At 46.0% G+C, this 26,375-nt stretch overlaps 1 protein-coding gene across 1 annotated transcript in view; it reads left to right on the forward strand.

The window, feature by feature from the left end:
- The first annotated feature begins 15,843 nt into the window (after positions 1-15,843).
- Positions 15,844-26,375, forward strand: part of LOC147187479 (forkhead box protein N3-like) — a 46,937-nt gene continuing 36,405 nt past the window's right edge. Inside the window, exon 1 of the mRNA XM_086100382.1 lies at positions 15,844-16,221. The gene's annotated coding sequence lies outside the window, so the exon portion shown is untranslated. The remainder of the gene's footprint in view (positions 16,222-26,375) is intronic.

Here is a 26,375-nt window from a genome sequence, read left to right on the forward strand (position 1 = left end):
CACCCCCCCAACAAAAAAAGACAAGGACAGAAAGAAAGCCGTAAACGTAATACAAGCCAACTGATGCGAGAATAAAATAAGAGTATAATGAGTTAGACGAGATTTTCTTTCTTGAAAAAAGACACGGTGTAAAAGAGATTTTTCTATTTGACTGATTTATCCATTTTCTGCCATCTGTAATTAATAAAATATTATGTCAAAAATATTTTTAATAAAGGATACCCGTGCGGTCGAGGAAATTCAGTAGGCCCGAGCGTATTGTCAACTAATCATCCATAATCGGAATGCTCTCTTCTAAAACTGTCTTCTTTGAACTGCTCTGACTTTTAGCTGACTTTCAACTCCTCTCCACATACTTTTTTTGTCAGTGTCTTTCTGTTCTTTGTGAGAGTGTTAATAACCAGACAGCCAAGTGTCAGAAAGAATGATGAGATTAAAGGACATGGAAGAGATGGCGAGAGTTAAAAAGGGAAGGGACAAAACCCGTGAGAAGCGGTAAGGGGGTGGGGGGGGGGGGGGGATTCTAGGGAGAGCAGGAGACCGAGCCAGTCAGACAGCCATTGTGTGGCGGCATGCTGGGACTTGTTTTTGGCTCTGGACATAGGTTGACAGCGTGAGTGAGTCAATTCCACTTGGAGAATCAAAACATCTGTATCAGCCCACAGGCATCTACATGACTTTGCAAAAAGGCGTCCCGAGCACCAGGGACCTGGTCTTTGTGGCATCTGCCTCTTCTCCGCGCTTGTTTTCAAGGGTGGCAACATGTTTTCGTGCACAGTTCCAGAAGGAACAAAACAAAACGCAAAAAATAATGTCGGAATTGATATGCCAGCTGGTGAACTGTAATCCAGCAATGCCAACTTTTCCAAACCGCACCAGTTTGTTTACAATGATGCAAACCAGCATTTATGTTAAATTTAGCATTCACGCGAGACTTTGTATGTTGAGCAGACTAGCCCGGTGTCGTTATAAAACGAGATTGATTTATACTTCTTCGATTGGATTCTTTTTTTTTTTTTTGCGCCCTCATCTGGTTCCTCAATTGGCCAGTCGGCAGAGGGGAAACATGATGCAAGACAACTTGATGGATGATGATAATAACTGGTTTGTACCGGGCACCGCGGTAATCAGCTGATCTCCGGTAAACTACATAAATACAAGTTTGCATATTTCACAGCCTGGTGAATACAGTTGATGGGATCCCGGTTTCACACGCATTTGTGCCCAAGCGTTCATTTTGTCAAAACTTGGGGCGGCCCGCTATTTAGTGCCTTGCCGAAAAGATATTTGGCAGTTTGGAATCGTTGTGAGCTCTATTTATAATCTTGCATTGTTTCCAGTCGATGTTTTGAATCCATGTTTGGAAGCGAGCGTCGGCAAACATTCCAGCAAAATGAAAACCTGATTCCACATGACAACCACATGACTTTCCACGTCTTTATACTACACTTTGTTTGTCGCATTGGTATGAAAAGCCCGAAAAGTCATCATAGCGCCAAAGTCTAATTTAAAAAAGGCACACACCGCTCACACTCACTGTTTCCTGCCCAACACAGCGGGAGAACCAACGCAACAAATGCGTTTAGTTTTTTTGTTGTTGTTTTTTTTCATCTTTTGCTTAACCTCTCCATTATTTTTGTCCCAGGCTTTTTGCGATGTGTTGCCGGCATCAAATTGCAAACGAGAGAATATTTGCAAACAAAAACTGATGTTTATCAGTTTGAACATTAAATGTCTTCTCTTGGCCGTGTATTCAATGGACGATTTGCGCACACCGTTTCCGCATTTGGGCTATGGAGGCGTGCTAACTTCCGGTCGAGTGCATAGCGATCTCATCAAACTTTTCAAAATATACTCGCAGTCCACTGAAATGAGTTATGTTAACAAAAATGACATATTACCTGATCATTTGCTCCAGTGATCTCAGTGACGGCAAAGCGATCAACACCCCATATTTCATTTAATGAGCCATTTGCCGTGTCTCAGTACGTGCAGGTCGGTCTCTTTTTACCTCCATTTTTCACAACATCTCAACTTCATCGAAAGTGAGGCTTGTATTTAACTTGTTCCTTATTTTTTAATTGAAAAAAAAAAAAAAAAAGATGAAGGCCGACCAGCCTCCCACAATGGCCTGCGCTCATACAGGATGTTCCACTGTAGCATTATCTGTATCAATGCTAATTGTTACATCAATTAAAAACAATACTCTTGTGTCCGTTAGCCTGGATTCTTTCCTTTCCTCGTCCCTACTATATACACCAATGACCTAACTTCCATTGGCAATTATTGATTGCGATTAATTGTATTGATTGCAGGAGGAAATTGGGTCCATCTAAAGCATCACCTCTTTTCCTCCTCTGATCTCTTGTCATTTCCTGTCTGACAAAATTGGAGCGTTCCACTTAACGAGGTCTTCGCTGTCAAATTATTCGAATTTATTCATTCGTGGAGCTGCGTTTTTATTTATTTATTTTCGAACCCGAGCCATTTTGGCGGCGCAAGTCGGGAAATAAATACATGCCGTGAGTGCTAAAACCTCAACGCGGTGATGAAGGCCATCGGAAAAAGGATAAGTGATTCAGGAGGCGGATCAATAGAGAAAGATCCATGCCTCCCAGCCGGCTCAATCAGACCCCCGGGGGGCTGAAAGGAACATTAGGAGATGGACATGTGTGTGTGTGTGTGTGCGTGTGTGAGAAAGTGAGAGTGTATGGACCAAAAGAGTGACATGCGGAGCTTTTGTCTTCATACTCCGCATGTAATTCTCAGCTGTCAGGCCGACGAAAGCACACCGAATTAGAATATTTCCGACTCACGAGGAGGCCGTGCGCATTGGAATGGAGCGTTTTTGTCATGAATTCCTCCTGCGGAGCATTTTTGAGACCTTTACACGGGCGGGCTTGACTCACAATTTGACTCATATTAGCACACTTTGCCCTTGACACAGTACAGATTCATTGAAGCCTGCCCCCTCCCTTACCCCCTACCCTCCAATGTCCAAATTACTTTCTTTCCTCCATAAGATGACTCACTTTTCAAGGCGCTTCATCGTCATGGCATTCCATGTGTGATTGATTAAAATAGAAGCCAGTGCTGCGATGGCTCGCCAGAGTCATCACGTTTGATGCATTGATGTTAACATCTCTGGCGGCCGGCGAACGCTTCAGCATTGACCTCTGCTGAAATGTGGAAGTCAGCCCCACAGCACCCCATTGTCCTTGTACGACCATCACACCGATGCCCTCAAGACGGTTCAGTTTAGCCCTGACAAGCAGGCGCCCCTGCAAAACCCACCTCCTGTCTGCCTGGGCTCCCACCGAGATGTTTTCCTTGACTTGAATAATGTATCAATTTCTACAGAAATGGCAATGTTTGCATTTCTCTGCCTCCCTCCCTCTTTCAGGCTCTCTCTCTCTCTCTCTCTCTCTGGATGGTTCTCCCTTTTCAGTCTGAAAATAGAGTGCAGAAGAAGGCTGTTGCTATGGTGATACATCCACTGGCGTTGCCCGGGACATTTTTAGCCACGCGATACACGAGGTGGGTGGGGGACTGTGGATAGGAGAGTGGGGGAGGGAGGGAAGGAGCGGGGTGGGGGGGGGGGTTTAGCTCGCCTGTAACTTTCTGTAATTTCCATTCTAATTATATCACTCCTGCCTGCGTCGTGTGCCGCCGCATGGGGTAAAACAGCAGAGCGTGGCCAAGCGAGCAGTCTTGTCACTTCCCTCCCAGCTGCCCTCGTGTCACATTATGCCATCCTTCTGTACGGTATCAAAGAGCGAAAGAGGGAATTGGTGCATGGGTGCTCGTTGCGCTTGTATGGGAATGAAATACGAGACACAGCGAGGAAGAGACCAAATGCTGCCCGTGCGCTTCACGCGCTGCAGAGATGGTGCTGATATAAGAACATAAGTCCAAGGGGGGGGGGGGGGCGATCACCGGACACTCTACAATACAAAGTGGCTCACAAAAAAAGCAAGGTTTGTCTGTGCGACTCACGGCGTAAACGGGAAGTTTGTATCGGGCACATCGACTGTGTTAAGAGCACAGCTATTAAAAATATAATGATGAGCAGCAAGCGGGTATTTGAAGCTGCTGGTCTCTGGAGTCCCAAGAACCTCTCGCTGCGGGATTGAGGCCAAAGGCTTACACAAGTGCATCACGCTGGTACTTTATTTCGATTAGCTTGAAACAACATCACAAGACTCATTTGGAAATAGGGATGTGTTTTGGTCGGCCCGTTTTAGAATTCACGCCTGTCCACTTCCAAAGTACACCGTTTGGATTTTGGAAGGCTGAAAAGTACGTCACGATCCACAAAGACGTGAAGACGGAACAATCTCCGGAGACAAAGAACATGCTCGGCATTGTCTTTCCAAACTCAAGCCGAAGAAAGTTGCAACTGACTGATGTGCCAGTCCCTTGTTGGTCATGACATCTTGTAATTCCGAGTGTCATTTTATGCTCCATTAGGGCTGCTGATGTTCATTAATGATGACTGCCCTTCAGCAGATGTGGCATCGCAAACTAATTACAACTTTTAGCAGCCAACACCCCCAACGCTCATTAGCTGCCGCGGCCGCGTCAATAGAAAAAGAAAAAAGAAAAGACGTTGGCGCTGGATTTTCAACCGGGATTATTCCGCATGGGCGACTCTATTGTGTGGAATTTTAGTAACAGTCAAGTCACCTGCACTCCCTCGCATGGAATTGAGTAGTACACATATTGTTGGATCATTATTTGTGTCTTGGCTAGTCCCCTTGGAATGAAACAGAGTCATTTCCCGGAAATGTAATCTCAGTTCCTGAGATGAATAACTTAGATCTGAAAGTCGTTCAAGAAGCTTGGTTTCCACGTTTGAACATTCTCAAAGTTGGAACCGTCATCACATATGAAGTCATGATGCCAACGGCCGGGGAGAAACTTTTTGTGGGCAAATATCATGATCGACAGTCTTGTGTCATTTGCACAATGAACAGTGGCTAAATGTCTTAAGCGCTACCCATTCAAGAGGGTTTCACTATTTTTTAGCATGGTGAGAGTTTCATGTGTGTGTGTGTGGGGGGGGGGGGGGTGCAGGCTCCTCTTTGCACATTTCTTTTCAGCACACTGACAATGTTGCACGATTTCGATTTTTGAAACGTACCAGGAAGAATCTTGACCCGCAAATATACCTCATGGTAGTATTGGGATGGAGCACGAGACGTAAATGACCAGGATTCATTCTTTCCTTCAACCCAAGTATTTTTTGTGGTGGTCCTACTCCGCTCTGTCTCCATCTTCCTCAGTCCCCCGTCACCCCCCACCCCTCCTCTCACCACCCAATTGGAAGCAAATCAGAGAGGCAGGCACCCTTCCATGAGAGGGCCTCTCCGTGGTAGATAATCATCCATTCTACTCATTTTGGCTCCCTTCTATTTGTTCGCATCAACATCAAAGACTGACCGCCGCCTCCGTTGGGAAGACGAGCGTCAAGTCTCTGACTGATCCGCCTCACCCACTTGTATTGCTGCCCATCGCTTCTTTGCATATGCTGCGATATGATTCATATTTACTGTATTGTGTGGAATTGTGTGTAAAGAACCACACATGAAAACGAGCATTCATCTTTTTGTGCCTCGCCGTTATTTGGTGGTATTGCCAAATTTAACTTTGGCTTCCATGAAGGGGAAGTCAGGGAGCTCCATTTACGGCTGCGTCCGTCTGATATTTTTGATTAATGCTCACATGAATTATAAAGGGCTGTCATGGAAATATTGCAAGATTGCCACGGTAACTGGGAGGCATTGTCGCCATTATTCCCTTCTGAGCGCCAGCATGAGAGCTTTACCAGGCGTCCGCTGGGCGTTGTCGTTAATGTCCGCGTGTCCATGTGCAGGGACTCGCAGTTGAAGTGTTATTTAGGTTGGCCCACCTTGCTTTGGAACATCTGCCGTCGGCGCACCAATGCGTGCAAAGGTAATCAGGCAACGTTGGTTGCCGATGGATACGAATGAGTCCCATTTGCGGCGTCTGCGACATTGCCGTCTACCCCCCCCCCCCCCCGAGTTTGGATTACAAAACCTTCCCGCGCAAACGAGGCCAACAAAGTGATGAGCCGCTGATGAAGAAAGACCACCGGGGGGTGGGCCTGCCTCCCTAAGCACCGTTAGCAGCGGTTTTAAACGATGGCGTGGAACTGTACTCGTTCCCCTTCGTTTTTGTTGTTTGATGCCTTCAATGCGGGAAGTAGAAAACGGCTAGAAGGCGTGTCCCATATCGAAGCAGTGGAAACATGGAGATGCAGCATTTACTTTCCCTTGTCAGTGACGTAAGGGGAAGTGATGCGGACTGCTCTGATTTTGAATGACCGCGGCCTTCAGACTGCATCGAGGGGGTCCTCGTTCAAACAAGGCCGACGTACGACATTTTGAGGTTACAAACGATGCGCAATGAACTAGTTTGTGCACGAGAAAGACTCGGTGAGTTACCGCCGTACAAACCGTTCTTCATTTTCTTTTTATGGCCTACAGGGGTTTTTTTTTCCACCCAAATATTTATTTGACTGACTTTACTACCATATGTACTGTATTCGTATACTCGAGTACCACTTCCGTGTACAATGTGGTTTGAAGTCTGAGAATTAGTTTTCAAAACAAATAATTTTTGTTGTTGTTGTTTGCACCTTTTAAATGACAATCAAATTGAACTGCGAATGTCTTTGCAACAAACGGAACGATCACACTTGGTTATGATAAGACTAACCTGAGATAGCAACTCGGCTACACTGAACATTCTCAAGACCCAATGACAAAAGATCAATTACTGATCAGAGGATCGCAGTGCCATCATTTGGATTTCTTTAGAAGTCAACCCCTGGAGTCCTCTCTTAATCTGCCCATAATCTATTCTTCTCTATTTTCCCTTACACCCCCTCCCCACACCTCCTCACCCCTCTCTTTGGCTTTATTCCATCTGTCTGGATATCTGTCCTCGCTCTGATTTCCTTTCTCTCATGGCCTCGTTCTCAGCTGCCTGACCGACTCCCTTCCCCGATCTCCATCCCCGCATCTCTTGACACCCCTCCTAATTACAAAACACACAGGGGCCATTAGAGCGGACCCGCAGTCCTTAATCCATTCATTCCCCGCCGCTTAGCTGTTATCTCGACATCTTCTGTCCTCCATCTTCTGTTCTTGGTCAAAAGTGTCTTTGTGCGGAGCCCGTCGGGCCGAACAAAGGCGTGGAACTGCGGCGCTGCTCAGAAAGGTCACAGTGATGTACAGCCCGGGGCGCTGCCGATAGGGCCGGCCGTTTCTCAATGGGGACACACTTGAGGTCTGCGCAGCAAAAAGCATTTTGAAGCAAATACTGTCTGACTTTGGGGGTGGGGGCCGGGGAGAAAAGCATACATCCACAATCAACACCTTTCCGCACTGTGATTTACAACAAGCTGCTGAATGTGTCACTTTTAATTGTCACTTTCATTTGAGTTGGTAAACTCATAAAAATAGTTGTCAACATAAAGAAAAAAAAAAGCCGTGTAATTGAAATATTTTATGCCCAGATGAGTTTTTTAGAGGCCTATAACAGTAATACTGTCTGGAGTTGATTTATAAATTGCTATGAAGAACGCTCTCTGGCAAACAGAGTTTTGTCTTTGCGAAAATGACAAGGTCGTTGCCCAAAAAAAAAAAAGCAAAGACCAAGAACCGTGCCAGACGACAGCGTGCACTCCGCACCAAGAGATGATTACTTCACATTTAACAATGAAGGGAAGAAACCCACCAGACCGTCCCGAAGATATTGAACACCATTTTGCTCTTATACCGTGTCATGCTTGAACTTACCTTTCTGGGGGGTGTGAAGTATGACATTTAGCTTTTAGTACAGTGATGCCCTTTAACAAGACAACAATGGCGCAACAGATTGCACAAATAAGATTCTTTTACTTTTGTGATACTTGATCAATCAACTCTCAAATGTCATTTGCGAAAAATTGATTTGTTTGTCCCTTTCAGTCCTTATGCGCCCTGCGAACGCCTCAACATTTCAATGAAAAGTGACCGTCGCTACAGATGGACATCCAAATGCTTGTGCAGTCTTCACTGCTCCCAAAAATTGCAATGTCAAATGCAAAAAAAAAAAAAGCACTTCGATATAATAATAGGATGGCAAAGGGAATCCCATTTTTGAGCATTAAAATTTTTTTTTTGTGACAAACAACCCTATTCCAAGAACAGAGCCCAGGGGAACACCCCAACCCCCCCAACCCCCCCAATGTCCTCCACCGTGAGTGGAAAGCAGACACAAGAGCCTGTATTTCTATGATATTTTATCCAAAACACTTCCCTTTTTTTGCGGCGCCTTGCCGCGCATGTGATATTTATGTCAAGCCGTATGACTTATCGGAGCTTTGCAGGACTTGGAAAATGGAACCCCATTAGTGCTGGTTTCAGCCTGCCTTTGGTTTGTGTACCATTTGAAATACGCCTTGCGCACCGTGAATGTCAGCCTGTTCAGGTGAGATGAGCTCCATTGCACTACGACTGTATTTGCACGCGGCTTTGTGGCGCTGCATACCAAACACAGCGGCAGCCTTGACCCCGCATTTGGCGCGCCGCTGCCCGCGATTGTCCAACTCCCGCTGTCGTCCATTCGTCAGTCAGCTCATGGTCATTACGGCAATCCATTGCAGGATTTATGACAGCGCTGGATGTTTCATGGCTTTATAAAAGGAGATGAAAGTGGCGCTCAATGGCAGCGGCGAGCGAGAGGCAGAGTGCCAGTGATTGGGGGCTGCACGGCGAAAGAAAATAAGACCCGAGGAGAAAGAATCTTCAACTTTTCTTTCACTTGTAATGAAATTGGCGGTGACTTTCTGAAGCTGTTCTCAATTGTAAAAATTGCATGAAGATCGGGATAGCTTGGCGGCGTAACGTTTTCGAGGCAAAGATCGAGGAAAGCAAAGAAGACTTTCGTTTGGGAAAAGACGGGAAATCCAAGACATGTTTTGAATCACCTTCGTAGATACCCGCCGTCTGCTTTGCCGTTTACCAAAGGGCAGCTAAATTGTTTTTATCACGATTGAAACTTCATGAATGAAACACAAACATTATAAAACCACACAATGAATAGCAAAACTATCATTGTGGGGTTTTTTGGTTTTTCTTTTTTCCCTGATGGAAATGTAAGGGAAAAAAACTCATAAAGTGGAGGACATGCAAGACACACACACACACGCCTATACAAATCTTGCAAGACAGCCATCATGACACATCTCCGCAATACCATAAGCTTGTTGGTTTTGTTTATTGCTTGTCTCCAGGCACTGGGAGGCCTTTATGCACGCGCACTAACAAACACACATGCGTATACACTGCCGCTCCAAATTGTTCAATTAAGTGGGTCATCCGCTCCTACAGTCTCTTGGAAGAAAAGCCTTTTTGTTGCATCTCTTTGCCGAGAGGCAATCGCACCCCGCCATGGGTTTTGGCTGCACCTTTTAAAGAGTATTTATGGGATTGACAGTAATGCACTAGTGAGGACGACCGGTTAGTTGAGTGACTTTGAATGCATTTCATGCCCGCGCTTTTGTGTGTGTGATGCCAAAGCCGGCCGGCATACAGTACGTACGTTATCAAACGCGCGCCCGATGAATTGATGTCCACGTGGTGTCGAAGAGACTGGTTATTATTGAAGGGGTGATGGGCGGCACTAAGGAGTCACTCATCGAAAGTATAGTGAAGCTTGAGATGTCAAGATGTGTTTGTTGCATCTTGAAGCCCATTGGTCATTGCGGGACTTATCTTTGGAAACTATTAATATATACGATTGTATTGGTGCATATGCATTTTGCATGTTGATACTTGCACAAGCTGCAGAATGTGTCTGTACAAAACCGCGAGCGCACGCTTTCATATTACTGGAGTGCGATGTGAGAGTTAATGTGATGAACTGTTTATGAGGCATGTAAAATGCTACTTGGGGAATAAAATATTTCACAAAATTAAATACTTTTATAAGCTCTGTTGCTGTTGAGAACCAGCTTTATGATGTTCAGGAATTAGAGGGGAATTCTGAGTTGTCATGCTGACATAAGGAGTGTCTCTGAAGTTACATATGCTTCCAAATTGTGTTCGTCTTTAGATTTGCAACTGAGGGGAACCCCCCCCCCCCCCCGCCCCCCAAAATGTTTTGATGATCTTGCGACAGGTAATCCTACATCCAGGTCCTCAGTAACAACCTCACAGACTTGTAAAAAAATGGACAGAGTAGAATGCCGATCCTATTGCACGGCCAATCTATCGATAGACAGAGGTTCGACTATTGCTTGCATTCTCATTTTATGTCCATGATGAGATTTGCGTGCTTGGAGGGATTAGTTTTCAGTAAGTACAGCAACAGCTACTTTTTATTTGCGCCTCACTTTTCATCATTTGGAACGCTCATCAAACCAATCCGCCGGAGGCCGACGGGGGTCACCGCTCCACCACATTTTTTAAACACGCGCCAATTGTAACGCCCTTGCTGAAATCTGATCCGAGACACTCGATGCGGCCACGGTCAGAGTTCGTGAGAGCCGTTTTGTGGCGATTAAAAAAAACAAAAACAGAGCGGTTTTTTTTGCCGCAATCTCTGCATACCTTTGGAACTGTATTCGTTTGTGTTGCCGCTTGACGAAGATGCTGAGTGTGAAGGGCACAGCACCTCAGGAGGAATGACAACACGTGCGCACAAACAGACTCGCGTGCAACACACACTCGCGCAGGCGCACGCACACGCACGCGCGACTCCTCTCCTTTCTCTTCTTCTGTTGGATGACTCATCCCACCCAGGGACAGTGAGGCAGAGGGAGAGAGGAGGAAAGACAGCGCAGTGCGATAGATGCGACTAAATGAGGATGCATGAGAGTCAAGTGGGAAAAAGTCTTTTTTTTTTTTTTTTTTTTTCTTTCCCACTGACCTTTTATTCCAATGACTTAATCCGATTGCTTGTTTCATTTGCAACAGTTTATCCCAGCCGCGCACATCTTTGCCACAATTCGGCACTGGTTTGATGCTATCAGCGCCCCTGTAAACTGCCTCAGCATGAAATGACTGCCGTCTTCTATCACAGTTTGTAAAGCCATACGAGTTTGTTTCAGGAAGCAGATGGAACAAATGGATGCTGTTAAAAGACGATTCTGCTATATGACACCGCTGGCTCTGTTGCCAAGGATAAGGAGGTTGGGGGGGGGGGGTGTTGCTGAGGTGCATTGCTGATCGGGATTGCTGACGACTGCAAAGAGCCCACGAAGTTAAGTGGTCAGATCCCATGTGTCTATACATGCACGATATGCCGATACTGCAACCCCCCTGCCCCCCCCCCCTTCCTACATCCAGAACGATATGAGTATTAAGGTTTCGTATAGCTTAATATAAGGGCCACAGAGCTGACAAGGTTAGTCTGATTCACTGCTAATGGTGAAATAGCATATTGCCTAGTGGTGCATCTCTTTTTATTACGTGTGGCATTAAAGGTGGGTTCAAATAATAATGAAAAAAAAAATGGCCCAGGAGATCAAACCCCCCCCTGCAAAGTCAGTAACCCAGCGTATCATTCCATAATTTGCAATCTCATGTGAAAAGTGCCTCCTTTTGGTCATCTTTCCTGCTCTCGCTATTCAGCCCGTTTGAATTGACAGCAGGGTTTGCCATTGCTGCTTGATTGGAATCAGATAATGCAAGGCTCCAAGGCAAAAAACACAGGCGCGTGCGTGCGTGCGTGCGCGCCTGTGTCTCAATGAAACTGTACGTGGAACCGCACATGCCACGTTGGCTCTGAGGGGACCCCGGCATTCGAAGAGCAAGCTTGGACAAAGTTCCAAGGAAACTCACCAGAGCTTTTCGCGTGATAATTGCTTGCCGTAATACCCGAACATTTTAACTCCAGAGTTCTCAAAACGAATGTTAATTAGTCAAGTGCCTTTGGGGAACGGAAATCAACCTGGAGAGCGTTTTTGTAGGTCTGTTGACCACCGGCTTCCTTCTTGTCAACAACGACCGGGGTATGATGAACATTGAACGGTATGGCATTTATTTAAAAATAAATAAATAATGATAATTCAATTAATCCGAAGCATCGTTGATTGCGATTGGCCAGACTAGACAGCTGATAGCCGGGAGTCAGCACGCAGAGGACTCCAGCCTAGCCAGCTGCTGCGAGCTGCCTTCCCCAGAAACAGGGACCTTGGCAGGGGACAGTGTTGAATCACACCGCCACTCCCCCCCACCACCTCCTGCAGCCTGGAGCCCTGTGAGTTGAGCTCAGCGAAGAAGAGAAGGGAGCTCGGCCCAACAGGAAACTTTGCTTGTCAGGCCCTGAGCGTCTTGTTCAAGTGCGTTCTTGTCCGTTTGTTTAAGTTGGTGTGTCAGTTGGTCTGCACCAGTGCGTGCGGTCAGTCGCGGTTGTGTGCGTGCGACTCCGGCTGCAGCAAAATGGATAATGTTGCACGCATGCATGAGTGGAAATGTCACTCACCGGTTCACGAGCGCACACTTTCCAAAACAAACGGCTCCCGCTGCGGATTACTATCGATCCATGTGGTGCGCAGCTGCGTTTGGGAAGCAATCTTCTTTTCTGAGGAATGTTAAATGCCTCCATATCGAAGTGCGGTCCACCTAAGTTAAAGGCGCAAATGGCGTCGTGCGGCGCACGTATGAGAAACGAGGCTCCTGCAGTTCTTTATTTTGCCTGCCCGCAATGAAAATCTTTTCCTTGTCAAACCTGAAGGCTCGAAGACATGAATAAAACAAAGTGACAGCGAAAAAGTGCAGAAACACACAAACAAGTCCCAACAAAGAGCCCATCTGATTGACAGCCCGTACGCCTGCCTGGTTCCTGTCACATACGGAACGTGATTACAGAGTGGAAAAATTCTGCGTCGACAGGCAGCGATGGCAAGCGCGCTCCTCCCAGGCCACTAACTTATTTGTGACCTGAATGTTTTTTTTGTTTTTTTGTTTGGAGTGTGCTGTTTGACACAAAGTGCACAAGCGAGTGGCGCACTCAGCATTTCAGTCCATTTCAACCAGTTACCATTAGCCTCAATCTCTAAAACTTAATCCTCGCAGAATGACCGCTGTAGTTTGTTTTAGCACACAAAGCGCAGCTGGCATGATGGAAACACGCAAACGTTTGCCATTTTCGTAGTTGTATTGAAATGTGAGGAGTCAGGGCACCACGGCACAGAAAGCACTCTCTTCAGAGTCGCGTTTTGCCAATCATGAGCTCTGTGAAATTGAAAGACGGACAGAAAGAAAACAAGCAAGCAAGAAAGAAAGAAAGGACAACCAGCTGCAATTGTGGCTCTGAAGTGTATCACAGCCTAATTTTGCTTCATAATTATGCGCATGAAATGTTGCCAAGTTGCTTCTAAAAAGAATTGGATCAGTGAATCAGATCTTGTTGTTTTTTTTTGCTGGAAAATAGAACATTTCGCATTAAAAGATGAACTTTGTCAGGACTCAATGCACAACTTTCAAGTGAGCAAAGGTCCTGAGGTGGCTTTCGTTGAAATACTACTAATTCGCTACTAATTCGCTCATAATAATAATAATATTGCTTATGCATAGTTTCAAATTTTGGGTTTGCCCATGGCGATAATATTTACTCGAGTTAAAGCTGTAACCAACATGAAAACCCGAGTACTGTCTATGGGTGAAAATCAAGCAAGAGCGCAACTGAGAAATGGAAAATGGGCATCGATATTTCACAGACATTATGCACAACCACGACGGCATTTCAAATGCCTTGAAGAAATAAATCACTGGTGTACTTTGCCACAGACGAGTTGAATGGGCACATCCAAGAAAACAGTCGCAGTTAATGACAGAAAAATTGCGCGAACTATCTGAAACTATCTGTCAATGACTACAGCAAAAAAAAAAAAAAAACATTAGGAGGCCAAAAGAGAAGGTATCACAATCTGCTGTTTGAAGAGGCCTTTATGGACAAACACACTCGACCTCCCACGAATATTACGGAACGGGGAAACTGTATTTGACAACTCAAGCAGTGCTTTTTGTTCCCCGTGCACACATTCTCTTTGATCCTGACCCAGCAATACAGTTTGCACTGTTGTGTTTTGTGCTTCCTTCTTTTAACTGTAATTTGCTGCGGTGTGTTTTTCCTACTTCCCCACCTATGAATACAACAGCAACACATTTGGAGTGCTTTACTGTCGGTTTTCATCGAGTGACTGCCATGTTGTTATGCCAATGAATTAGGAATCATGCAAGGTGCGTTTGTGTGAAAGATTCCCGACACACTTGTTTCGATCCTGTACATCGAATCAAGTCTTGTATTTTAGCAACATACTTGAAAAGTGCATATGCATCATGTATCTTTTTCAAGGGCTTAAATGGAGCTCAAGGACTCTTATTTGCTCTCCAAAGACTCTTTCTCTCACTTGAGCTGCTCTGGCTATTTAACACAGAAAGTGGTCAAGCTTTCCCACTTCCTGTGTTCTCAAGAAGAAAAAAAAGCGGGGGTGGGGGGAATCGTGTCCTTCAATTTCTGGGTCCCCTGGTCGTTAATGATCTGTTCGCTGCCTCCCATAGGCAGGCCGTTACTATGGCAACTTGATGACGCTCTGTGGGAAAAGGGAGGGAGGGGGGAGGGCGAGCAGGAGAAATGAGGAAGAGGTTAGCTGCACCAAAGATCGACTCATTGGAAGATGAGTCACTCTGCTATCAAATCTAAAAACAAAACAAAAACGGATGCTCCACAAGACGGCTATATCAACAGCGTTACAATCCTCCAAAGAGAGAGTTATTTAGGGTCTCTACCACCGTTCCTAAAAATACAAAGGTGTGGTTAAACATCACAGTCTCCATATTCTGTTTATTTTGATTTATGCCATTTCCACAGAGATTTACAAATGTACAAAATAGATGAGGCCGAGCTGAAATTTAATGACAGTATTCGCTCATCCTCCATCGAAAATTGCACTATCGCATGATGTTTTTCCGTTGCCATAACAACCCCTGGGTCATACTCAAAACAAGTTTTTTTTCATGTAAATGGTGAAAGGGAACTGGATTGAAATTACATTCAATTTGAGGTAACCTGTTTCCTCATTCCCATCATTTTCAACACAAGTCTCATATTAAACTGTTGTGCAGTACAGAAATAGAAGTACAAAAATAAGTTCCGATTCAACTCCTTTACATACACAAGTAAAACGATTACAAACTGAAACATACATCATTTCAAAATCAAAAGGAAAAATGAATTTGTACCGTCATTCATTTACAATACCAGTTTTGGTAACATAAAAAAAAATGACGAAAAAAATCCTTCCCGGCACACTCAATATTTTCCTTCTTTTTCTTCCTTGTAGAGCGCTCATAATGAGAAGGGGGAAAAAAACATTTCTGGACGATTGATCGCGTTCCGATTGTGACCCTCTGATTTCTGTCTGAAAAGTACGTGATTCGTACTGAGTGGCTCTAAAATTGAAAAATGTGAAGCTTTTCCATGTGATCAGTATCGGAATTGATATCGGTCGATCGCGCCCTGATCGACACACTACTACTGGAGACACATTTTAACAGCTTTGCATCAGCAGATTTAGTTCATGACAACAACTGGGGGGCAAACACACCTCGCCTGCTTCTGTTTATTCTGATTAAACTGAGAATTGTTCAACTTTAGCGCAAGAGATGATCTTGGGCATAACATCATATGCGCAATCGCATTCTTTCAGTGAACCCTACTAGCGTTAGGACCCGTGGCTTACTTTCGTGGAAGTCCGTTGCTGATCTGAGGGGAGGGGGGGGGGGAGCAGAGAAACCACCACGCACACAACCGCGCGCCCACGTACACACGCGCACAAACGCTCACTGAGCTCGGCAGTGGAGAGCGAGAGTGAGAGAGTGCATTGGAACGTAGCGGCTGGCTTGCGCGCGTGTGTGTATTATGCATGTGTGTGCGTGTCAGTGCGTACGCGCTCCCTCGGCGGTAGAAACGACTGGCGGGGCGGACATGGAAGCACTCGGGAAAAACGCTGGAAAGTGACCGAGCACCGAGGCAAAGAGGGGGGGTGGGGGAAGGAGAGAGAGCCAGCAAGGACGGACGGATATACGGGGAGAAAAGAAGGACGGACGGACGGACGGAAGGACGGAGGGCGGCGAGAAAAGTCTGACAGAGGGTAGGAAGAGAGTGAAAAGCGGCTCGCCTGGAACGCAGCAGGATCCTAAGGTGACTTTCTGGCTCTTTTGGTTTGTGCGCGAGTGAGTGTACGCGTGGTGTTGACATGCGCTGCAAGACCGCGACTGCACTTAAAGGGCACAGTGGAGGTGTGCGAGGGCACTTCAAAGTGTGTGCGGATCACGCGTGGTTAGTCGTTTGGTTCTTTCCATAACGCTCTAAAAAAAGAGGGGGCTAAAGTGGAAAGAGAGCTGACCACTCTAAACTGGAGTGAAGGGGTCCAAAGGAGCGGATACTTAACTCCTACAACAAACTACAAACACGCACTTCCCTGCTGGGAACTCAAGTCAGCGCATGCGGTGACTCAAGTGAAATGCATTTCCTTCAACGACGATCGAATTTAATCACACCATCGAGCCTCACGCTCACTCGTGTGTTTTGGGTGTCTGGTGTCAGGGCGCCTAAACGGCTGAACGAATGAATGTTCTTTTCTCCGGTAACTTGAGTGACAGCAAATGCCGTTCCCTAAGTTGGAGAGGCTTCCGTCGCTTTTGGTGCGTGCGTGTGTGTTTCAGACGGCAAACAGGTTGAGGGAGGCAGATTTGATCAAACGCACAGCAACAGAGGAGCAAGCGTGGCACAGGCTGAGCAGCAGCACATTGGATTACACGCACACGAATACACACGCGCACATTCTCTTCAGCTCTGCGGCCAGCAGAACAGCTGGGAGAAATGCGCGTACGCGTGGGCGCGCGCGCGTTTGTGTCAGTGCCTGAGAGCGTTTGTTTCACTTGATGCATGCCCCCCCTGCCGCTGCACGTGCGGGACTGTTTGCTTTTGCATTACCTTTTTGCTTCTGCGCGTGTGTCCATTTGTGATGTGTGTCGTCGGGGAAGAATGTCAGACGGGCAGCCCCCCTGGTGTGGAGAAAAAGAAGCAAGGAAGGGTTCACAGAAAGAAAAGCGAGATGATGAGCAAAGAATAAGGCAGATGCGGAGAGTAATCCCCTGGCGAGAGATGAAAACAGAAGGGAGGGTCGAGATTTTAGGACAGGGGGGAGGAGGAGAAATGCAAGGCGGAGATGGAGTGAAGGAGACAGGGCCTGACGCGCTCCCTCCAGGAGTGCTCAGAGTGCCACTCATTCATAATTCACCTCCATGGCAAGCGTTCATTCACATATTGACCCCCCCATGGCTGCGCTCAATGGAGCCCTCAAGCCCTCCACCTCTTGGTGCCTCTCAATGGACACCCCCGTGGCGCGGCGTTCTGCACATATCGCCTCTTTTTCACGTTCTCAGGGAGGCTTTAGTGGTGTTGTTTGATTTTTTTATGATTCTTCAGACAGCAGCACTTTTTTTTTTTTTTTTTGCCAGCCGGAATCTCTGATGTGAGATTAAGTTGTGTAAATTGAATATTGAATTCAGACTCCACCCCAGACACAGATAATTGGTATGGATGGCTCGGAGGGTTAGTGCTCTCACTACAAGTGTTGTTTGTCGGATTCCCCTAACACAGCTAAAGCAACCTATTATGGATCTATAATTCATGTGTGAATGAATTGAATAGTCTGTGTTTGGATAAAAGCATCAGGCGGCTTCTCGGATGCCAGGGCATGATTTATTCAGAATAAATACTCAAAAATGGCTGTTTTGATGTTTCTGATTGTATCATTTGTGACTGCAACTGCACTGTTCTCTCCCCCCGGTCTGGTCCACTCTGATCTATGAACCATGAATCCTTGTCTGAAATGCAATGGAAAAAAAAAAATTTCACTGCTACGATATGATGAATTTCTTAGTTTGGATTTTAGTTAAACTTTCGCTGTCAGTCACACATTGGTGGAGCGAAGCACTTTTGAAAAATAATCTCATCGCACCCCCCTCATTAATTGCAATTGCGATTTTAGATGCGATTGTTTTTCAAGGTCCCCCTCCCATGCATTTATTTTTTTTTTTAAACCAACATAAGCAGGAAATGCATCTTTGTTACAATTACATGTTAATCCTCCATGAAACACACGGTATGTAAACATGTTCTGAACTCATTATACATAATATAAAGACATTTACATCTGTATTTTTTTTTTAAAAAAGCATTCCGATCGACCAAAATGAAGCAGTTTGTTATTTTTCCCCTCTCCAAGTTGCGGCCTTTGCAATTTTTGGAAAATTGCATCGTTGCAAATTGCGTTGTCAATCTGTATTAATTGTTAATCGTTCAGCCCTGCTCACTGATTGAGCAGATTAATTATCGCATCATCATGAATGCACATCATGGACCCTCCAAACAAAAATTGTAACAGAGCAATCACAGCATGCGCAGTGTTGATTGGCTGAACGTAAGCAAACAATTTTCTAACAGCTGTTAGGTCACATTCGGTGATCAATGGAAGGAACGGTTCAAATCTCCTGTGCCATTCATTTCATTCTTCTCTCTTACATCGTTCGCCGAGGGGTCGCCGGCCGGTGTCCTGTTTTGGGCGAGGCAGTCGCTCCTCATGGGTGTCAAAGCATCGTGAAAAAGAGGAGGAAATAAAGTCAGCTGGCATTGATATATTTCCAACAAGTTGGATGAAAAAGAAAAAGTCAAGTAAAATACGATAAGGAGGGGGGAAAAAAAATGAAGAAATCAAAGAAAAAGTGAGTTGGAACTGCTGCAACAGGCTGCTGACTCTCAGCATCCAGATGTGACTCTCTCTCTCTCTCTCTCTCAGACCTAACTCAGCAAAAAAAATGTTCCCCGGTGTAATGGGGAAAAAAAGAACTGAGAAACCCCCCCCCCAACAACAATAAATATTTGAATATTTGATGCATTTGATGATGATCAAGCAGGATATTTCTCAGAGGGTGGGAGACTCTCCGTCGTGCTTGAAGAATACTTTTTTTTTTTTAAATTCGTCACCAACTATTCCAAGCAGATGGCAAAGACAGCCCGCCTCCATCTTTCTTTCTTTTTTTTTTTCCTAGGCTCTCATTTGATCACAAGTTTTAGTGAGTTTTTGATTTCCTGGAATCACCTCTGAACATGTTTAAAAACACCAAGTGGGCGGTTGTGTGTGTGTGTGTGTGTGTGATGCATGTGATCCTGTTTGCGACAAATGAAATTCGACTGTTTTGCCTGTCTTTCCCCGTGTTTTTCGAATTCGATTTGAAAATTCTCAAGTGACAGCTGCTATCGTGTTGCACAGTGAAAGCAATCCTCCAGAATTCTTGATCAGGACTGCACTGTTGTCAAGGTTTTAAGTCCCTATAGATCCAAGCCCACCAAATATAGTCAAACTAATTAAAGACGCGGTTCACACCCATCAGGAACAAAAAAATTAAAAAAAATAAAAATCCCAAACAAATCATTGCATTGTGCGTTTTGATGGAAATCTACTGAGCCGCGCTGCTCTTGATGAAATAATTCTCATCGCTCCCAGATGTCATCAGTCGAGGCAATTATTGAGGCTCGGCTCTTTGGAGGGAACGGAAAAGAGCAACACGAGTTATCTCAGTGTCGTACTTCCCAAGGTCACGTTTCAAGCTTGACATACCTGACATACTATTTACCGCATGTCCAATATCGAATATATCTCTTCGACCGCAGCAGCTATCCGTTCTTTCTCAAAGGCGTGATTTATAGATCAAAGAGCCACCGCTATGTCCTTGTGACCCCGAGCACCAGTAAAGCGAAGATGTTTGCGCTCTTCGGCGCAGGTTCCACTCGTCTCATTTTTCACCGGTGTAAATCCTCGCGTCGATGCGATGACCTTGGTTGCTATGACAACTGACAACAGAGTGGCTCCGATGAAGTCGAGGAGTTCCTGCGCAGCAACCGTGCAGAGTCCAGTCCAGTGAACTGCTGGTTTTTAGATCTTGGAGCCCAAGTTCTGGGAGTCTTTAAACGGCTCGTTGTCGATTAGAAATAATGACATGTCACAAGTAGGCCCAAAATGCACCCTCTCCACTTGGACTTGCTGAGGTATCGCGAGCCGCAACCATGCGCCGTGATACACAAAACACACATGCGTCAACACAGACCCAAACACGCAGTAGCATTAACAAGGCGTCAGCTGTAAAAATAGAGCAGGGGGGGTGTGGGTTATGTTTACAGAAGGTGATGTCACATTTGGTATAAATCCATAAGTGTTAACGCGGAGGCTATCGCTATCGCCCTCCTCGGGTCTGGCCTACTTTTACGCGCTTCAAAAGGAGCGGCAGAGTTCACGGAAATGTTGTTGGCGCGTTTTGTTTTCCGCGGCGGTGGCATGCACAGAATGACGCTGCTACGGTTGCCTAGCAACGCAGGGACGTGGGCGGAAGGATTTCCTGTCCTTAGGAAGCTTTGTTGATGAGAGTTTGCGTGCATGCGTGCGTGCGAAAAATGGAGTGTGCGTTTCATGATGATGCTTGAGTGTTTGCGTTTTTAATTCAGTCTTTGCCTCGAGTATTTAAAAAAAAAAAAAAAGTTGGAGAAGATGCACGCATTCCGTAAGACACTGAAGACGCAGAAAAATGTCTGGGGGGGGGGGGGCATTTTCTAGTCTGTGGAATTTGGAAGTGTGTTGCATAACGGCTGTGAACTCCGCCTCTTCAACCCCAAACGCTCCCAACTGTGACACAGCCGCCGAACGCACGCCAGCCCGCCTCGGTGCTAATGATGTCATCAGCATGCCTGGTTTTTACATCTCCTCTCACACATGAGATTGCAATTATGTGTACTTTTGCCCTGCGCACTCACTCACACCCTCGCACACACACACACACGCATACGTATATACACAGACACATGGCGTGTCTGTCCTGCAGGCGTTGGACCCCGAGATTACGTAATTGACATTGAGTGAATGGGGTGACGTCAGTATGGCGCTCTCATACTCGCCTCGTCTTTCTGGCTAGCTACAGTGATGTCACAAATAGATGCAGCCATACACGGAGGTTGTGTGTCTGTTGGTTCGAATAATCACGTGTGAGGACAAAAATGACCTCGGGAACCTTCTGATTTGTTTAATCAGTTTATTCCTCCCTCCCTCTTCGTGACATTGTTTTTCTTTTTGCTCCAAAGTTCTGAGCTGTTGATGTTGACTGATGCCCTTGCGACACAGACCTGAGCATGCACGCACACACGCACGCACGCACGCACAGCTTCCAGATTCATTCAGGCCCTTTTTGAGTGGCTCCCATTTGAAATTGATACCCCTGTTGTCTCCCAGCTGGTAACTCCACCCCCTTATTGCCCTTCATCGCTGGCCATTTGACCTTTAGTTGACTGTCATTCCTTTGAAAGCCAACAATGCGCAGGGAGTTGGAGAAAACGCGCCGTTGACTTCACAGATATGGTACCGTCTGGTTCTTATTTTAGCAAAGCAACACACCACGTCATAGAGAAAGAGAGGAGAGCGCAGGGGGGGGGTATGTTGGTTAGCCTTTTATGGCGATCTACCAAAATAACTCTTTAAGCGCACAGTTGGAGTAGAAAGGAAATGTGGATCTGTTTGTGTCGTGACTTTAATGGATTGGTTTGTTCTGGAGGCATTAATGTCCAGCTCTGCACATAAGCCATCAAGTGGATGGCTAAATGGGAGCATTTCACAGATGTACACGCGCACACACAGATGCAACAAACACCGTTTGTCTTTCCATCGTCCTGTCCCACTTTCTTGCACTAACCTCAAACCACAAACCGAAAGCAAATATTTCCACAGTTTGACAGTTTGTGAAGTGAGTACTTGCATCAAAATGCGCACACCAACACACACACACTGAAGCTGAAGATCCACACACACACACACACACACACAGACACTTTTTTTTTTTTTTTTACAAACTGTTAGCAGAATCTCTCATCCAATGACGGATTACAGGTATGATACTAAATCACAAATAATTTGCAAAAAAAAAAAAAAACAGAACGGTGCATCTTGATCAGAGCTATTTATTACCAATTCACAAATATTAATGAGGTTCTTGCGTCCACACGGAACAATCCAAATTGATTAATGATCATACCCCGCAAGGGACCTACATCATTCCGTTTTCAATTTCTTTTAAATCTGAACAAATTGGACGTTGACAAGCACCCCTGAAATGGATGCTCTTCAATATTCCAGATCCTTTTGTTGGAAACGCTTCCAGTAGCTGCAGTCTTAACCATGAAGCGAATGATGCTTGTCGTGCCAACGTACGCCAAAACCAATACACGCAACTCAAGTAAATATATACACACACCCACACACGCGTGCTGCACCCCCGCCACCAGGAGTCTTCGAGCCTTAGTCAGCGTCTGTGTGTCCATGCGTGGGCCTGTTCCCTGGCAATGTAAGGGGGGGGGGGGCAAATACCATCACATATGATGTAAGCACCCAAGTGCCGGTGTGTGTGCGTGATTAATTGCAAGCTTGTGTAAGCGTGTGATGGTCATTCTCGGCTTTACGGTGCTTTCCATTGCAGCTTTTATCTAACGAATCCACTGTGCGGTGCACTTTTTTTTTTTAAAGATGCCCTTTTTTTTTTTTTTTCCTCTGCATTGAAAAGACATGACAAGGATGGAGCTCTGTTTACATGCACGACTCCCCTCCCTGCTCCCACCCACGCAACTTTTCCGATGTGACCGTGTTGGACGTTTTAAAAGTTGCAGTAACACGCTCAGCAGACCTCAAGCCAAAGTAGCGCCCTCGGCAAGATTTTATATGCTGCCCCTTCCATCGGTGGCTTACAAAAGAAATCAAATAGCGATGTTTTGAAGGTTGTCTTCATTTATGAAGTCACACGCCACCCAATTAAAAAGAATGTATTTTACCGACCCTTAGATGCACCGTATTCTTCGATGCAGTATCGATGAAGGGATCTATTTTAAAACATTGTGGAAAGATTTCTTGCTGCAAACATGATTTTGTTGTAGAGGAGTTTCACTGTAGTGCAATGAACCTACTTTTTCCATTTTTTGGACGAGCATTCGTATATAGGACAGCATAAACAAATGTAATCCGATGTTTCATCGAGTACCCTTGACCATAAAGATGATTTGGTTCAACGGTGTGACAAGTCTATTTATTTGTCGACTCGTCTCACCGGTAATTAACTGTAATGAAATGATGGCGTGTTTTACAGGTAGTCATTTATTATTATTCTTCATCACTTTCCACAGCACTTGATCAATTTTCTCCCGTTTCCTTCCTGTTCTTCGTTTTTAATTCTCTCGGCCACGTGGGTCCCCCTTGTATGGCTTTCAGGAATTAGTTCCTTGCGTGCTCTTTAATATAATGGATTTCCTGCTTCCGGGAGAGTACCTGATTATTTTAAGTGTACAGCCGCACCTGAAGAAGCCCATCACAATTTGAAAACTACACGGCTATTCACAAGTTCCCTTTCCTTTTTAGAAACTCTTGAAAGAATTCGTGCTGGCTAATTTCAATCTCGTTTTTGCCACAAGCTTGGTCCTGAGTCATCCTGTTTTAAATAGCACAAGGCATTGCCGAGCATCCGTAAGGGTGGGAGTTGGGGGTAGGAGGGTGTTTAGTGTCTGTATGTGTGTCAGTGGGGGGGGGGGGGGGCAGTCACTTTATGGCCATTAAAATGTGCAAAAGTGAGTCAACTCAACTCAACAATGCTCGATTCATTGCGGTCTACTAAAATGCATTCAGCACTTCCAGTATCTCTCGCACGTCCATCGCAGTTGCAAAGCAATTTCTAGCAACCTCCACCATATTCATCATTGCCGGATTTTGGCACGCGGGTTGATTGCATTGGAAATGATGAGTGTGGCGTATCTGTTGCCAAGCAACAGTGTCACGATAGCCATGTAACCTTTCGACCCGAGGCGAGTGCGGTGTTCCGGTCCCGCTCTCACATAGCCACGTGTGCTTATGCTAGCTGGGATGACGGCGTGGCCTGCCGCATCGCAATCCAGCAGCTGTGATTTCACGGTGGCTCCGTGTGTTTGCGTCCATGTGAAGGGTCGCCGCTGTTCAACGATGTTATCCACGGAGTGATGGAGGCGCAGAATCAGTCAGAAAATGTAACCAGCCGGAATGCGCACGAGGTGGGCAGTCGTTTCTATCGAGATCCATTCATGAAAACAAAGTCATTCAAACCTCCTTGCTCTCTTCCGTTCAGTCAGCCGTCTTCTTCATCTCTTTCTTTGCTGACTGCAAACAAAACACACACTGCGCTGTCTCTTTTTGTTTTTTTTGGTTTTTTTCTCAGCCAGAGCCTTTTTGTACTTTTCCTCCACTCGTTTCCAGAAGGGGAATGTCCTTGGCCTGTCCGACCCGCACGTTCCCGCCGAGGCTTCCGTCAAACGCCTGGGGCGTCCTCTCCCGGCGGCGTTCAGACCAATGACGTACGCGGCGGACGATGACATCAGTTAGCGGAGAGAGTTTAGGACCGGCCCCTCGAGGTGATTCGTCGCAGAGAGAGCGCTCTCGCTGTTATGATGATGAAGTGCTATATGAAGGGCTATCAGAGGAGAGCCCCTTAATGAAAGTGGAGCTCGGAGAGCACAGGCGGCAGAACTCCAGAGTAGGAAAAAAAAACCACGAGAAAGGAGAGAATTGAGACGAGTTTAAGGCGGGAGGCAAAGTGCGGGGAAGAAGAAGGAAGAACGCAGAGGGAGCACGAGGGGGAATATTCAGCAGCTCTGTCCGGACTTGCTGAGTCCGACTGTTTCTGCTCTGAATGTAGCACGAGGCAGGCAGTGAGCACAGGAAACCGCGGTCAAAGAGCAAAAGGGAAGGGGGAGCGAGTGTCTGGGAATACAAACAAATATGGAAGATCCAGTTGCCGTTCGTGCTCTTTCCTGCAAGAATGCGACGCGGTCATTGTGAACGCTGGAGTTGGCCCTACTTCAGAGCTAACGTCTGTCCTCCCACCCCAAAAAACGCCTTTTTGTGTGCGTGTGTGTGTGTGTGTGTGTGTGTGTGTGATATGGTTGTCATTGGTTCTTTTCAACCATGGCCATATTTAGACATCATCTCTGTTTCGCGATGACGATCCAATTTCGATACGATTATCGCTACAATTCCCGATTGATTGTTGTTGGTTGACTACGGCAAATGATTGATGATGTCTTTGTCAATCATTCGATGATATGGAAAAAATACAAAAGAGGTTTCTGGATAGCGCTGTGCAATATGGTCAACATTTCCTCCGCTCTTGATAAATCAGCGTCGATGGAAGCCGACGTGTTTGTTTTCATTCTTTGGGAAAGAGCCGGGGCACCCACAGGGATCTCAACACGGGCACTGTACCACTGTGTCTGTATTTAGGGTAAACATTCGCGTGGGAGTGTGTGTGTGCCAACAGATGGACCTTTCTCAGTTGAGCCAACAAACACTACTGTCACTGCCGCCGCGCACTTGTCACTGGGCAGACGGATAAGTCGGACTTTGCTTCGGAACGCTGGCGTGCCGGGCAAAAATGGGAGATGAGGCTCTGGGGGAAGTGCAAGAGTTCAAAAGGAGTAACTTCTTGGGGTCGTGCAAAAAGAAAAAACTGAGTGCAGTTTTAGGTCAGATTTATTATTGCCGTACTGTATTGCTGAGCTTGTGTTATTTATCAGTTGTCGTCCCAACCGAGGCCATCGAATCAATGGCTGACCTCATGCTCTCGCTTTATCACCTCTCAGCCGTGTTCCTTTTCGGGGCTATACTGAAGAGGAAGTGCGATTTTTATACACGCCGCCCCCAAATGTGTGACGGCACCGCTGCACGTAAGTGGAAGGAACCGGAAGACGCTGCCAGGCTGCGTCTTAGCCCCGAGTTACACGTCCAATCAGGGCACCGTCAACCCTCACCGCTAATTCTGTTGGCAGGACCTGTCAGCCAACATACGCTGAAAGACGGGGTGACTTTGAAATGTTGCTAATGACCCTAGGATACAACTACCCTCTCTCCTTTACACCCACTCACGATTTGCCTCTTTCTTGTCCTCCCATGTCATTTGCACTCGCAATCATGTCCTCTCTTAAGTCATTCCCATTCTTCTTCTGTATCTCGTGATGAGAAGATTCCAGAACAAGGGTGGGGTTAAAGATGAAGAAGCTCGTATCGCTGTGGGAAGAAAAACCTCAGCCAGTATAACGGAAACTTACCAAGAGAACGTTCAGCTTAAAATCCGTTTACCGCAAGCTCCGTACGACGGAGACGAGCGCATCAAGGCACTTTTGCCTGATTCTGATCTTCCGGGTCGAGAATAAAAACACATTGCGAGATTGTAAATCGTAAT

The sequence above is a fragment of the Hippocampus guttulatus genome, chromosome 20 (genome assembly GCF_054856545.1).
Source record: "Hippocampus guttulatus isolate MCC_2025c chromosome 20, RoL_Hgut_1.0, whole genome shotgun sequence".
Classification (NCBI taxonomy): Eukaryota; Metazoa; Chordata; class Actinopteri; order Syngnathiformes; family Syngnathidae; genus Hippocampus; species Hippocampus guttulatus.